General features: G+C 33.1%; 1 pseudogene; it reads left to right on the top strand.

Annotated features, from left to right (window-relative positions):
• Nucleotides 1–6,390: 6,390 nt before the first annotated feature.
• LOC143558811 (putative E3 ubiquitin-protein ligase RHC2A pseudogene) lies at nt 6,391–7,863 on the top strand (annotated as a pseudogene).
• Nucleotides 7,864–12,379: the final 4,516 nt, after the last annotated feature.

The raw sequence follows: 12,379 nt of genomic DNA, 5'->3' as shown, positions 1-12,379 counted from the left end.
AATATATGATTAAATAAAGTTTGGTAGGAGTAGACAACGGGGCTCTCTAAAATTTGAAAGTGTGATGGTCTGACACATAAAAAATTTCCGTTAAAAATAGTTAAAAAAGATGAACATCAAATAAAAGCTCAGTCAAATCTAAATATATTTCGACATCAATGTTTCTATGCTTAAAATATTTGATAGTCAAATATCTTGAATCAAATAAACATTAATATATAGTTATTATATCGTTATTATATCTAGCGTTGAACATCTAGAAGCAATATACAAATTTTATTTTCTTGCAAAACAGGTTTACGGTGAACCAAATTTTGACTTTGATGAGTAATTTAATTTAATGTCATTGACAAACTTGGATCGCGACTCTCTCCATACGATATGTTGTATAGTGTAAAACTTTTATCATATCAATCCTCTTAAAAATATCATGTCAACTTCTTCATTAAGAGAAAACACGTATACTTTTATAAAGTTTATTTAATTGATTTCGTAATTGCTTAACGTGCATGTATATCTATAATAAAGTCGGTATATTATTACACTATAAATTATTAAGAAAGTTATGAAAAGTAAATCAACTTGTTTGTTTGTAAAACTGAAGTGAATTATTACTTGAAGGAATCGATTAATCTGTTTCATAAATGTAAATCAACTTGTGTATTCGTAAAATTGAAGGAATCGACTCATAATATGTTATCTTTATATAAAACAAACATTAAAAAGGTTTGTGATGCTATAGGGATCACAACAAAATGTAAGGCTTGATGCGAGTGCTATTATTGTATTTAATAAATCGAACGTTATTGATGTAGCTTCGAGAATTGACAAGAAAACAACCAACAATTAGCGTCTTGATATAAGTGTAATATTCAGCCTCTACAAACAATTTTGTCATAATTTTGGGGTAATGACCTTCCACGAAGTTATCAATTATGAATTTCACAACTGAAGCATGTTTAGCTGTTCAGTTACTTTATTGTTAACTATACAAACATAGATAACACGTTGATAATATTTGCAAACACACGTTTCTTATGAATTTATGGTATTTGATGTTATTTATGTCGTAGAGTAATTAATAATAATATGATATATGTTTGTGTATCGATTTAAAATAATACAAACAACTAAAACCGAATTTATCAAATATTAGATAAAATTCCTTGTTAAAGGTTTGCGGCTTTAAGCGTGGAGGTCGTGCATAAGAGCATTCATGATCCATCCCTAAAAGAAATTTGAGTGAGTTGAGTTTTGTATGATTGTGAGTGGAGGAGAAAAAAAATCGTTCGTCATAGTTTAAGAATACAATGTTCATTTCCTTTAATTTTTTAATATTTTATTATAAGTGTCCGTGAATGAAGTGGGGAGAAATATTAATAATTAAGGTATAAAAGATATTTTTTAATTGAAAATAATAGAGAAAATATAGTATATTTTTAGTGTAATTATACGGATATGGTCTTATGAATACGGAATGAGTTGTGAATGTTGCCTTCTAACTAATGATATGCTTTCCGGTTTATAAACAAAGATTAATGTAATAACTAATATGTGGTGTGCCAATAATTCTCTATCTAAATGGTTGGCGTGGAGAATTCAAAAAGTTGATTTTTATAGCGTGAAAGATATTGAGTTTTGTCTCTAATATATGAAATAAAAAAAGAGGTTTTAATTAGGCAGTTTTCTAACTTGTGAGGGATGTCTTTCTACAAATGAAATAAAAATTACCAAATGAGCCTGTGATGATGTGATCCAAATAAGCTTTTAAAGATAGCTATTATGTGGTTGGTAAAGTTCCCAAATTAGTCACTAATATCATATGCTCCCACTTACCACATGCCCAAACCATCAACCAATTATAGCCCATGGCTTTTCTTAAACAATTCGTTACGACTATCAACCTGTCTAAAGCTAATTTAAATAAATAATTTTTAAAGAATTTGAAGAAACACGGATCTACTCCTCTTGACGGGTCTTAGATCCAATGAGTCCACATGGTAGGATACGGATAACGGCCGATACGATATGAACATAATTCCCAAAGTCCAGTGACGTGAACCTGCAAAACAGACACCGTGAACTCGTTACGGGAAGGACAAGAGGGGGAGTCTTCTAGGATGGCAATGAAACCCGAACCCGATGGAAAAACCTGAAACCCGACATAAATGGGACGGGTAATACCCGACCCATTAGGGTTTGGGACGGGTTTGGGATTAGTTTTGAAATTTTTTGCGGGTTTGGGACGGGTTTGGGATTTCTAATATACCCGATTACCCGACCCGATTACCCGATAACAAAAACCCATTTACTCGATTATATACCCGATGTACCCGATATAACTTATTATATTATATATATACTATATTCCATATATATTATTTGCCAAAACTTGTTTATGTCAATTATTTGAAACATTTTAAGTTAATGGTAACCATCTTTTTAATCCATTAGCTATATTTTGTCAAAACCCGATAACAACTTAGCGAGTTTTGAGTCGGGTATACCCCATGAGTATTTTATCAAAACCCGATAAGAAACCCGAAACCCGATAGGAAAACCCGAAACCCGACAGGTAATTACCCGATTAAAACCTGACGGGTTTGGGACGGACTTTTCATAACCAGGTATGGGTTTGGGAATACCTAAACCCGACCCATTGCCATCCCTAGGGTCTTCCGTAACCACCTTCCGGCGTGATAATAAGTACAGTTCCGACGAAGATACAATACTTAAGTAAATAGTGAGAGTACAGTGGGAGTGAATATGAATACATCATGATGGTTGAGAATGTATTTATAGCCGAATGGTGTGCTATCATTTTTAGAAGATGCTCTCATAACCACCTGGACACGTGTCCTCATATGATAGGTTCAGTTATACGTTGCATGTGCTTGTATAACAACCTGGACACGTGTCTTCACGGGATAAGGTGATAAATAACCCTGCCCATGTGCACAGTTATAACGGCTTTGCCAGGTGTCCTTTATTTATTGGGTGAGAGATCACGTATTGCCAAGAAAGCATCTTGGTAAACCTTCCAGAAGGTATTTAGTTGTTGACAGTTGTCCCGGGGCATTACCTCATGGTCATTTACGCGGACGGATTCTGTCTCGCGAATGACTTCTGAGGGTGCCAGGATGCTTCCGTATGTATCGTGAGGGTGCTTCTTCCTCATATGATTATGCGGGTGATCAATGTGTCCCGCGGGTGCCTTATGAGGGGCCTCTGATTGACCCGCGGGTGGTACCTAAGGGTATTTGGGTCTTTTTGGTACCCTACCTCTATAAGTCCCCCAGTCCAGTGTTTCTTCCGCGTGAAGTACTTTATGCGGGTGAAATTTTGGACTTAATGCGTATTTGGGGGTTTTTTATGCTGCAAGTAAATGAGAAATATCTTTTGTTACTGTGGATACTCATGAAAAAGCACAAGTTGGCCACTCGCAGGCGCGTGGGCAGGTGACAAGACGTGGTCGTGGGTTTGTGTCCCACGGATGGCGTCAATGAAGAAACATGGAATGGATCCGGGTCGGATCCAAGTCCAAGTTTCCCGGTCTTCAAGATGAACGAACCACCGCCTTGATCTTCTTCTCCAATTGCTCGGATCTGTCATATAAAAGTGGGGGAGTGGAGGTGACTGCTAAGAGAATGAACTGTTGTTTACAGACACAAAAATATGTGGGAGCCAAGGGTCCAAGAGAAGGTCCTTTCAATGAGTGATCTAGGCTTCTTATATAGGGACTCCATGACTACCATCATGAACCCTAACCTTTATTATGCCAGGCCCGGTTAGGGGTTACCTCCACAAACCTCAGCCCAATTGGCCTAATTAGTAGACAATAACAATAATATAATAAACATAATACGTTATGTAATATATAAAAGGTCATACCGGGTTTGACGTACACTACGCCTATAGAATTAAAACATTAAACCTTTATGTAACATTTATTAACTAAAAGATGCTGTTTATAATACTGACCACATATAACATGAATGGAAATTTTCTAAACAATCTATTTTCATAAACAAGTTTCTAGTTTAGATATCATATTCAAAGATAACCAGAAATAAGTATTTTTAACTAGTCATGACGACTAAACTCTTTGTGTCAACGAGTAATTTACAAAAGTGGTTGGGACGACTCTTTTAGGCTAAACTAGTCGAGATGACTGTTTTAGAAAAATAAAAAAAATACTTTGGATGAGTTATTTTTATGAATTTTATGTGTAAAATGAAATATAATAATATACTATCAAGACAAGTACAAAAAATTTCATAAACAACTCGTCTAAACTATTTTTAATATAAAACAGCCGTCCCGACAAGTTTATTGCTTCAAAATATCCGTCTCTGAAATTTTCTTAGCCTAAAATAGTCGTAATGACCATTTTGTAAACACCAAAAATCTAGTCGTCACGACTTGTTAAAAATACTTATTTTTTGATACTTTTGCAAATAATACTTGAAACTAGAAACATGTTTATGAAAATACTTATTTTTGGAATTTCCCCTAACATGATCTCGAGTGTCAGGTTATTCTACAAATTGAGCCAAAAATGAAAATGATAAAAATAATTTGTAGCCACACAAAAAACCATAAAAAATGAAAAATTAATAAAAAAAAACTATAACTCAAAATTTAATAAAGAAATGAAAAAAAGAGTAAAAACACTAACATGTTTCCACAATTTTCCGCGCGTTCTAAATAAAGTAAAATTGTATTATAGTACTTAACATTATATTATATTTTGCTTAGCATTTTTTTATATTTTGCGATCTACTTTTTTTTATTTACATTGTGTTTTTTATTTGTTTTCAACATTGTGTCATTTCGTCGTTTTTGAATTGAACGGGAATGATGGGGAAAACATTTTAACTTTTTTATTTTTTTTGGTTTTTATTATATTTTGAGTTATAATTTCGAAAAATTGCAAAGTATTGACAAAATTAGTAAAATAATAATATTTTTTTTTTCAAAAAATTAAATCTCCCATTAATAAAAAAATCAAAATGACAAAAAAAAATTAAATTTTGAAAAATTAAAAAGAAAAAATATCTGAAAAATTACAAAACTAATAATAATAATAATATTGTTTTTTTTTTGCAATTTTTTTTTCCAATTTTGAGATTTTATTTGCAATTATTTTTTCTCTCAATTATTTTAAAAATATTTTGTAATGTCAAACTATTTAGAAAATAAATAAATAAAAAAAACCTACATAATCGGCTATCAAGGTAATATATTTAGGATTATGACACAAAGGAAACTTTAGTGACCTAATTTGAGCAAAATATTTTATGAGTGACATAATTGGAACAATTTTAAAACCTGGTTATTATTTTATAAAGTGGTTGAAAGAAAAATATAGGGTTGGCAACAAAAAGGTTTAGGTAAAAAGTTGAAGACCCAAATTTATTATTTTGTGTCGGTTTTTTCAAGACCGAACATTCTAAGTCAAACATAAAACTGAAAACCCACACGACGTAAACTCGGAGACCTAAACGTTTTATTTTGTGTCGGTCTTTCTTATGACCATATGTTTTTCTTTATACGTTGAACACGCTTTATATGAGTATAAACGTAAAGACATGATATGACTGATTTAGTAAAAGTAAATATATGGTTGGAATGAATTATAATCTTAACATAAAGTAGTGTATTATGTTTAAATCTTGGTAATGATGTCATCTTTGTATCCACCTATTAAATAAAAACAAAATACGTAACGGTGCATTCGGTCTTCCACCAAAGTTTGGATAGCACGAAAAGAAGCAACAACCATTGACCGTTAAATAAAAAAGATAAAAAGTAGATCCAAGTAGCAAAAGCAAAGAGTAAATTACATTAACGGTCCCTTTAACTATTGTTTGATCTAAACAGTCTCAAAAACTTTTATTACCATTTTTTGCTACAACATTTTTATAGTGTTGAAAACTAACCATAATACGGTTAATACTTTTGTGAATCTTTAAAAATTTAATTGTCCATACTGATTTTAATGTTCAAAACTGATGTCATCATTGAACGTTAAAGTAACAATGGACGATTATAACTACATGTAAGTTATTTACATACACCTGAGTGATAAAGAGGCACGCCACTAAGCCCGAATCCACCATAAGACCAGCTATAACTTTTACATCATGATGGCCCTAAACAGAAGGTTACAAACAAACAAGGTCAAACAAGTTAAAGACACAATAAACAAAGGTATAAACACGTAATTAAAAAAAACCATGAAATGATAAGTTTGACTCCGTCCAATAAAGTCGTCCGATGTGTCTGGCGTTAATGTCACGCCAATCTCTCTCTCACGCGTTCACTTTCCCTTCATATATTTTCTCCTTCTCTTTCTCACACCCACTCTCTCTCTCTCTCTCCAGAGAGATTCATTCACTCTCCACTCTCCACAAATTCCTTTCTGGGTTATTCTTATCACCCCTCAATTTTTCCAAATACCATTTCAATTTCATTTCAACAATCAACACTTGTTCTGTTTCATTTTCATCCATAGATGTCAACGCTTGGATCTTCATCATCGTCTTACTGGTGCTACAGATGCAACCGATTCATTAGGATCCGAACCCACATCCAAGACTCACCCGTATCTTGCCCCGATTGCAACGGCGGCTTTATTGAGCAAATCAATAGCCCCCACCAGATTCACCGGACCGGAGTTTCACCTTCGCCGCCCTTCGCCGCCGTTACTCCGTCGAGGTAGAAGAACCGGTAACGGAGGTGAACGTTCGCCGTTTAATCCCGTTATTGTTCTCCGTGTACCCAGCACGCCGGAATATTCCGCCGCCGGAGAAGAATATTCCGGCAACGGCAATAATAACGGTAACGGTAACGCGTTTGAATTGTTTTATGACGATGGGGCCGGGTCGGGTTTAAGACCGTTACCGCCGAGTATGTCTGAGTTTTTACTGGGGTCGGGTTTTGACCGGTTATTGGATCAATTGGCCCAAATAGAGGGTAATGGGTTGGGTAGGATTGATAATAATAATAATAATAATCCACCGGCGTCAAAGGCGGCTGTTGATTCAATGCCTGTAATTGAGATTCAAGAGGATCATATTTTGATTGAATCATATTGTGCTGTGTGTAAAGAGCCTTTTGAATTAGGATGTGAAGCTAAAGAAATGCCTTGTTTACATTTGTATCATCCCGATTGCATCCACCCGTGGCTCGCGTTGCGGAATTCGTGCCCCGTTTGTCGACACGAACTCCCCGTCGATGAATCGAACCCGAACCGGGCTCATTCGGATACCAATAGCGAATCAGGCCACGAAGAGGCGGCCGGGTTGACTATATGGCGATTACCGGGTGGGGGGTTTGCGGTTGGGAGGTTTACGGGTGGGAGGCAGGGCGGTGAGAGGGAGTTACCCGTTGTTTTTACGGAGATGGATGGTGGGTTTAATCATAATGGGGTTCCGAGGCGGATTCAATGGGCCTCGAGAGGTCACGTTTCTCGAGAACGAAGCGGGTTGGGTCGGGTTATAAGGAATTTGTTTTCGTGTTTTGGAGGTGGGTTTTCGAGAAGTAGGAGACGGGCTTTGGCTTCGAGCTCGAGCTCAAGTTCGGATGATCGGGGTAGTCAACGAAGTAGGTCCGTGTCGTCTAGACGCTTGGCTGTAGCGCTTGACTCGCCCAACGAGCCGCGGAGATGGTGAAATGGCTTGGTTGGGTCAAGAATTAAAGGCTCTTTTTATGTAAATATTAAAACTTGATGAGATTACAACATATGAATATTTATTTTATCTGCAATTTTTTTTTCATTAGTTTAGCTTAATTTTTGTTCAATATGTTAAGATATTGTTTTTGTTCTCTTTTATATAAGAAAGGAAACATTAAATTGAATTTAGTTTGGATTCTTGTTATTGCTTTCATCTCTGTTAATTTGGGTGCACAAAAGTGATACCAAATTCAACTATGTTTTGGAGCATAGTCCTAGTGGAATGACTATTTGGGAAGATTTTTTTTTTGGATTGTGTGGTGGTGGGTTGTCTGCATAAAAAACAACATAAAGAAACAAAGTTGGATATGCCAATTGGATATTGCATAAATAAATAACAAAAAGAGAAAATAAAGGAAACACAATAACTCATTGTGTGGTGGTGTGTTATGTTTGAACCTAACATTAGTTTTCAATCATTATTTAAGTACTTTATTTTAGTAAAATTTTCAATTATTAACAAATAAAGCCCGACTATTCGGGATAACCCCCATAGCAAAAGGTGGATTTTATGCGCTCGCGATTGCAGACAGTGTTGTGTAGCTGAGGCTCATTATCTCTTGTTTCGGAGAAAACCTGACGCCTGAAGATCCACTGCGATAAGACCCGATTAAAATAAGATTCGAACTTTAAAATATTCCGGTCTCTAGCCTGAATCTTTATTTCTTCTCCAATATCAATTGAGTTAAAGCTCCTCAATAATTAAACAAGTTTTTAAAATAATACAAAAATATTTGACCTTATATAAAATATTAAAGGGTCTAAAACTTTAAATTGATAAGAAAATGAGACTGATGTGGGTATGAATAGCATTTTGTTGGAATTTTGTGTCTTGAAGATGACTGGAAACAGCTGTTTTATTGATATGAAATGTGGAATGTCGTGTTAATCAGATGACCAGCAACATGCGCGTGTTGAATAACACTATACACGAGTATTTTTATTAATATTTAATGGCTAAAGTCACTTGTGTAATTCAGTTATCCTTTTTAGCAATAAATTAATTGGAAAATTTTTAACACACAACCTCGTATTTAAGAGGGTGCCACAAATATATGAATTGTGTTCGATACATGCATAAAATAACAAGAAAATATGTTTAATTTTAGTTATGTTGTTCATACGTAGGATCGGTCGTAGTCATAGGGATAGAAAAACCATAACCTCAAACAATTGGCATAAGAGTATGAGACTGCTTTCAAAAACTTCACGAATATAAGACGGTATGTTATTAGATTATATCCACTCGATTACCTGAATTTGTTAAACATGCATTGAAAATTCGAAACTGAATATTTCATTACATTATAAAATAATTAAAATAAAGTTAAATTTAAAATGAACTTTCAATTATCAAAACTAAAGAATTTCTAAAAGTTTAGTATTATTTTAACACTAACACACATGTCCTTTAATTACATTTGTCTTCCTGAAAGAGAATTGCATTTGTTTTACCGAAAGAGAATTCTTAAAACACAAATACATTTCCAACACACCTTGATACCGTTAAGTCACATTTGTCTTACTGGAAGAGAATTGCAAATGTGTTACCGAAAGAGAATTCTTAGAACACAAATACATTTCCAACACACCTTGATACTGCTAAGTCACATTTTGATGCAAGTGTAGTTAAATAATTTACGTTTCAAGTTGGCTAATTTACATAACTTCAAACCCCGCTTTCAGGTAATTTGGCATCCCAAGAGGTGATTATAAAGTTTTAATCATACATAAACATGTACACCAAATACCCACATGTGGTCATTATACCATAGAAACGATAAGTAATGACCAACGCCTAGTCGGTATCCAACGAATATGAAACACATATCATATTAGAATTAATGGATTTAACCTATACTCCCTTTAGCATCCCTAATATTTTTGTGGTTGTGAGCTTAAACGATTGAAAGGGAAGGAGGATGATACATGTGTGAAGTATTCATCATTTCAACATAAAAAAGAAAGTCAAATAAAGCCAAAGTTGACCAAAATAGTCCATGTCGATCAATTGCCATGATATAACGTACGGTCATGTCGGTAGGTTTTCAAAACCCCCTTTGGGCTTATGTTAAGATGCCATGTCTCGTTAATAAACACCAAAATAATAGCGTCTTTTGTTGTTGTTATTGGATCTAAGCTACATTATTTCTCTTAATCATTGTTTGTAGTTTAATTTGATTATATTTATAGAATTAAAAATGTTTATCCTATTTTATATTATTTTTTATTTAACTCTACTGTATATTTCATACGTTTTTTTTTATCTTTTTTATCACCGATCTTTCAACGCTACTATTTCACACTTTCTCTCTTTTATTTAACTCTAGCATGTATCTGCTAGCCACACATTCAAATATAAAGGTATTACTATTTTGAAGCTAGTACCATCTCATATGTCAATAATCAATATATAAAATTATCAATAGTCTTGTTCAATAGTGGGTTCAATACAAGTCTAATGCTTCTAACATCAAAATATTAGAAATGTCTTATGCAAGTAACCATAAAATATTAAAAGGTTGGTGGAATTTGTTTTATAGCCTTGTTTATTATTACATCTAAACATTATATGTTAGTTTTTTTTTGGCTTCGAACGCCTTACTTTCATATTATATTGTTATTATTATTATTGTTATTATTATTAAAAAAAATAAAAAAGACAGTAGTCACAGTATGTCGAATTGTCAATGAGTTAGTTAGAAGTCATTACGTACTTCTATTGAAAACTATGAAAATATCTCATATATTACCAACTAAGCCTTCAAAATATCAAAACATATCAAAATAATTGGAAAATTGAAAATAATAATATTTTATCACAAATTTTCACAAAACAATAACTTTATATTTACATATTATTTAAATTCTTCTGTACCCACGACACCTCAACTCCTCATATGGGTATCATCAAAAACAATTGTAACCATAAAAGTGGTGACAAACATCACTTCAGAAACACACTGTCACTGTTTTTGGCACTTGCAGTCATTAGCAAAATTCAGTCTAAGGTGGCGTTTAAGATTCCTTATTTTGCTTCTTTATAATTTTTTATTAAGTTAATAAGTTATAAAAGTGTAACTTATGAAACTTTTAATCTTACAATATAAACAATCACAAAAACCTTATTACTTCTTAAAAAGTTTATAAGTCATAAGTTGGTGAAAATAAGAAATCCCAAACACCCACTAAATTTCCTAAAACCCAAACACTTTGTGGATAAGGGACTCTATTTTTTTGTTTGTTTTCTTTGTGTTAATTTTGATGTCAAATTGCAAATGGTTTTCTTTTTTTAAAACAGCCAATATTATTACAAAAACTCCAAAACCAAACATAGCCCAGTTGGCTAGCCAAGACTTGCTGCATAACCAAGCCCAACCAAACCATAGACCATACTTACAGAGTTACATGTAAAAAGTAAAAACACATGCATATGTTATCGATGGTAACATTCACTTTTTAGGCAATACGTTATATTCAAATGATAATGACAATCTACTTGTTGTTTCTACTATAGGCAACCTAATTCCGACTTTTTAGAGGAAATACTAATTTAGTTAATCTAAAAAAGAAAGAAATTTCAATTTTTTAGGATGATACAACGTGGCAACTGGCAACACACTGCGAGGTGGCTCAAGCTTCTTCTTTTCTCGCTTTCTCCATGAACAATGTATTGAATTATCAAGATGGTTCCACCCCCAACCGAAGACAAACGAAGCTCATACAAGCAATTTTCTAAGTTAAAATTTGGTGTATTTGGAGAGCTAGAAATGATAAGATTTTTAATCACATTAGCTTGAGCCCAACTCAAATAGTGGAAAACATAAAAATATAAAGCTTTCTTTAGGTGGTTTCTTGATCGAAGAATACACGAGTAGATTGGGATAGTCAATGTAAATTTGAAGTTTTTAATCAGGTTAACTTTCTTGTTTGTCCGGTTTTAGGTCCTTGCTAGTCCGTTGTTAATATAATGCCGCCTTTAAGAAAAAAAAAATTATTCTTGATATTTTATCCGCTAATTTATTGTATTAACATAAGTTTTTCAAATTAAATTGGCTTAATAATAATATATTGAAACACTTAAGATTATTTAACATTTTGTTTTTATATACATATTTTTATAAAATATGACATGAAAATAAGGGATCACAAAATATGGGACATGACATAACAATTTTCATAAACAGAAACATAAAAATAAGGGATCAAAAAAAATTTGAGGCATGACATAATAATTTTTGTAAAAAATGATATAAAAATAAGGGATCACAAAAAATATGTTACATGATATAATAATTTTTATAAAAGATGATAGAAAAATAAGGAATCACATAAATTAAAAGTTACATGATATAATAAATGGTAAACCGGGTAAATTAGTCGCGATGAGTTAAGTAGCAATAAAATGCTCTTATAGGGAATGTAAACTGGGTAAAATAGTCGCGACGAGTTAACTACTAATAAAATACTCGTATTGGAATGTAAACCAGGTAACTAGTCGTAATGACTAGTTGAGCTTTTAAACCATCAATTCTAGTTAGTCTTTTGTAAAACTAACCGGTTCGATGCATTTGGTAAACAAACATCTCGCCGTGGTTAGTTTGGTAAACTACTTGTGTCTCGAAAAGTTTTAAAATCTAC

This window comes from Bidens hawaiensis, unplaced genomic scaffold (genome assembly GCF_021521415.1).
Source record: "Bidens hawaiensis isolate Kalapana, Puna unplaced genomic scaffold, B.hawaiensis_p1.1 tig00019660_1, whole genome shotgun sequence".
Classification (NCBI taxonomy): Eukaryota; Viridiplantae; Streptophyta; class Magnoliopsida; order Asterales; family Asteraceae; genus Bidens; species Bidens hawaiensis.
Note: the sequence above shows the minus strand (reverse complement) of the source record. Positions and strands in the feature narration are given on the sequence as shown.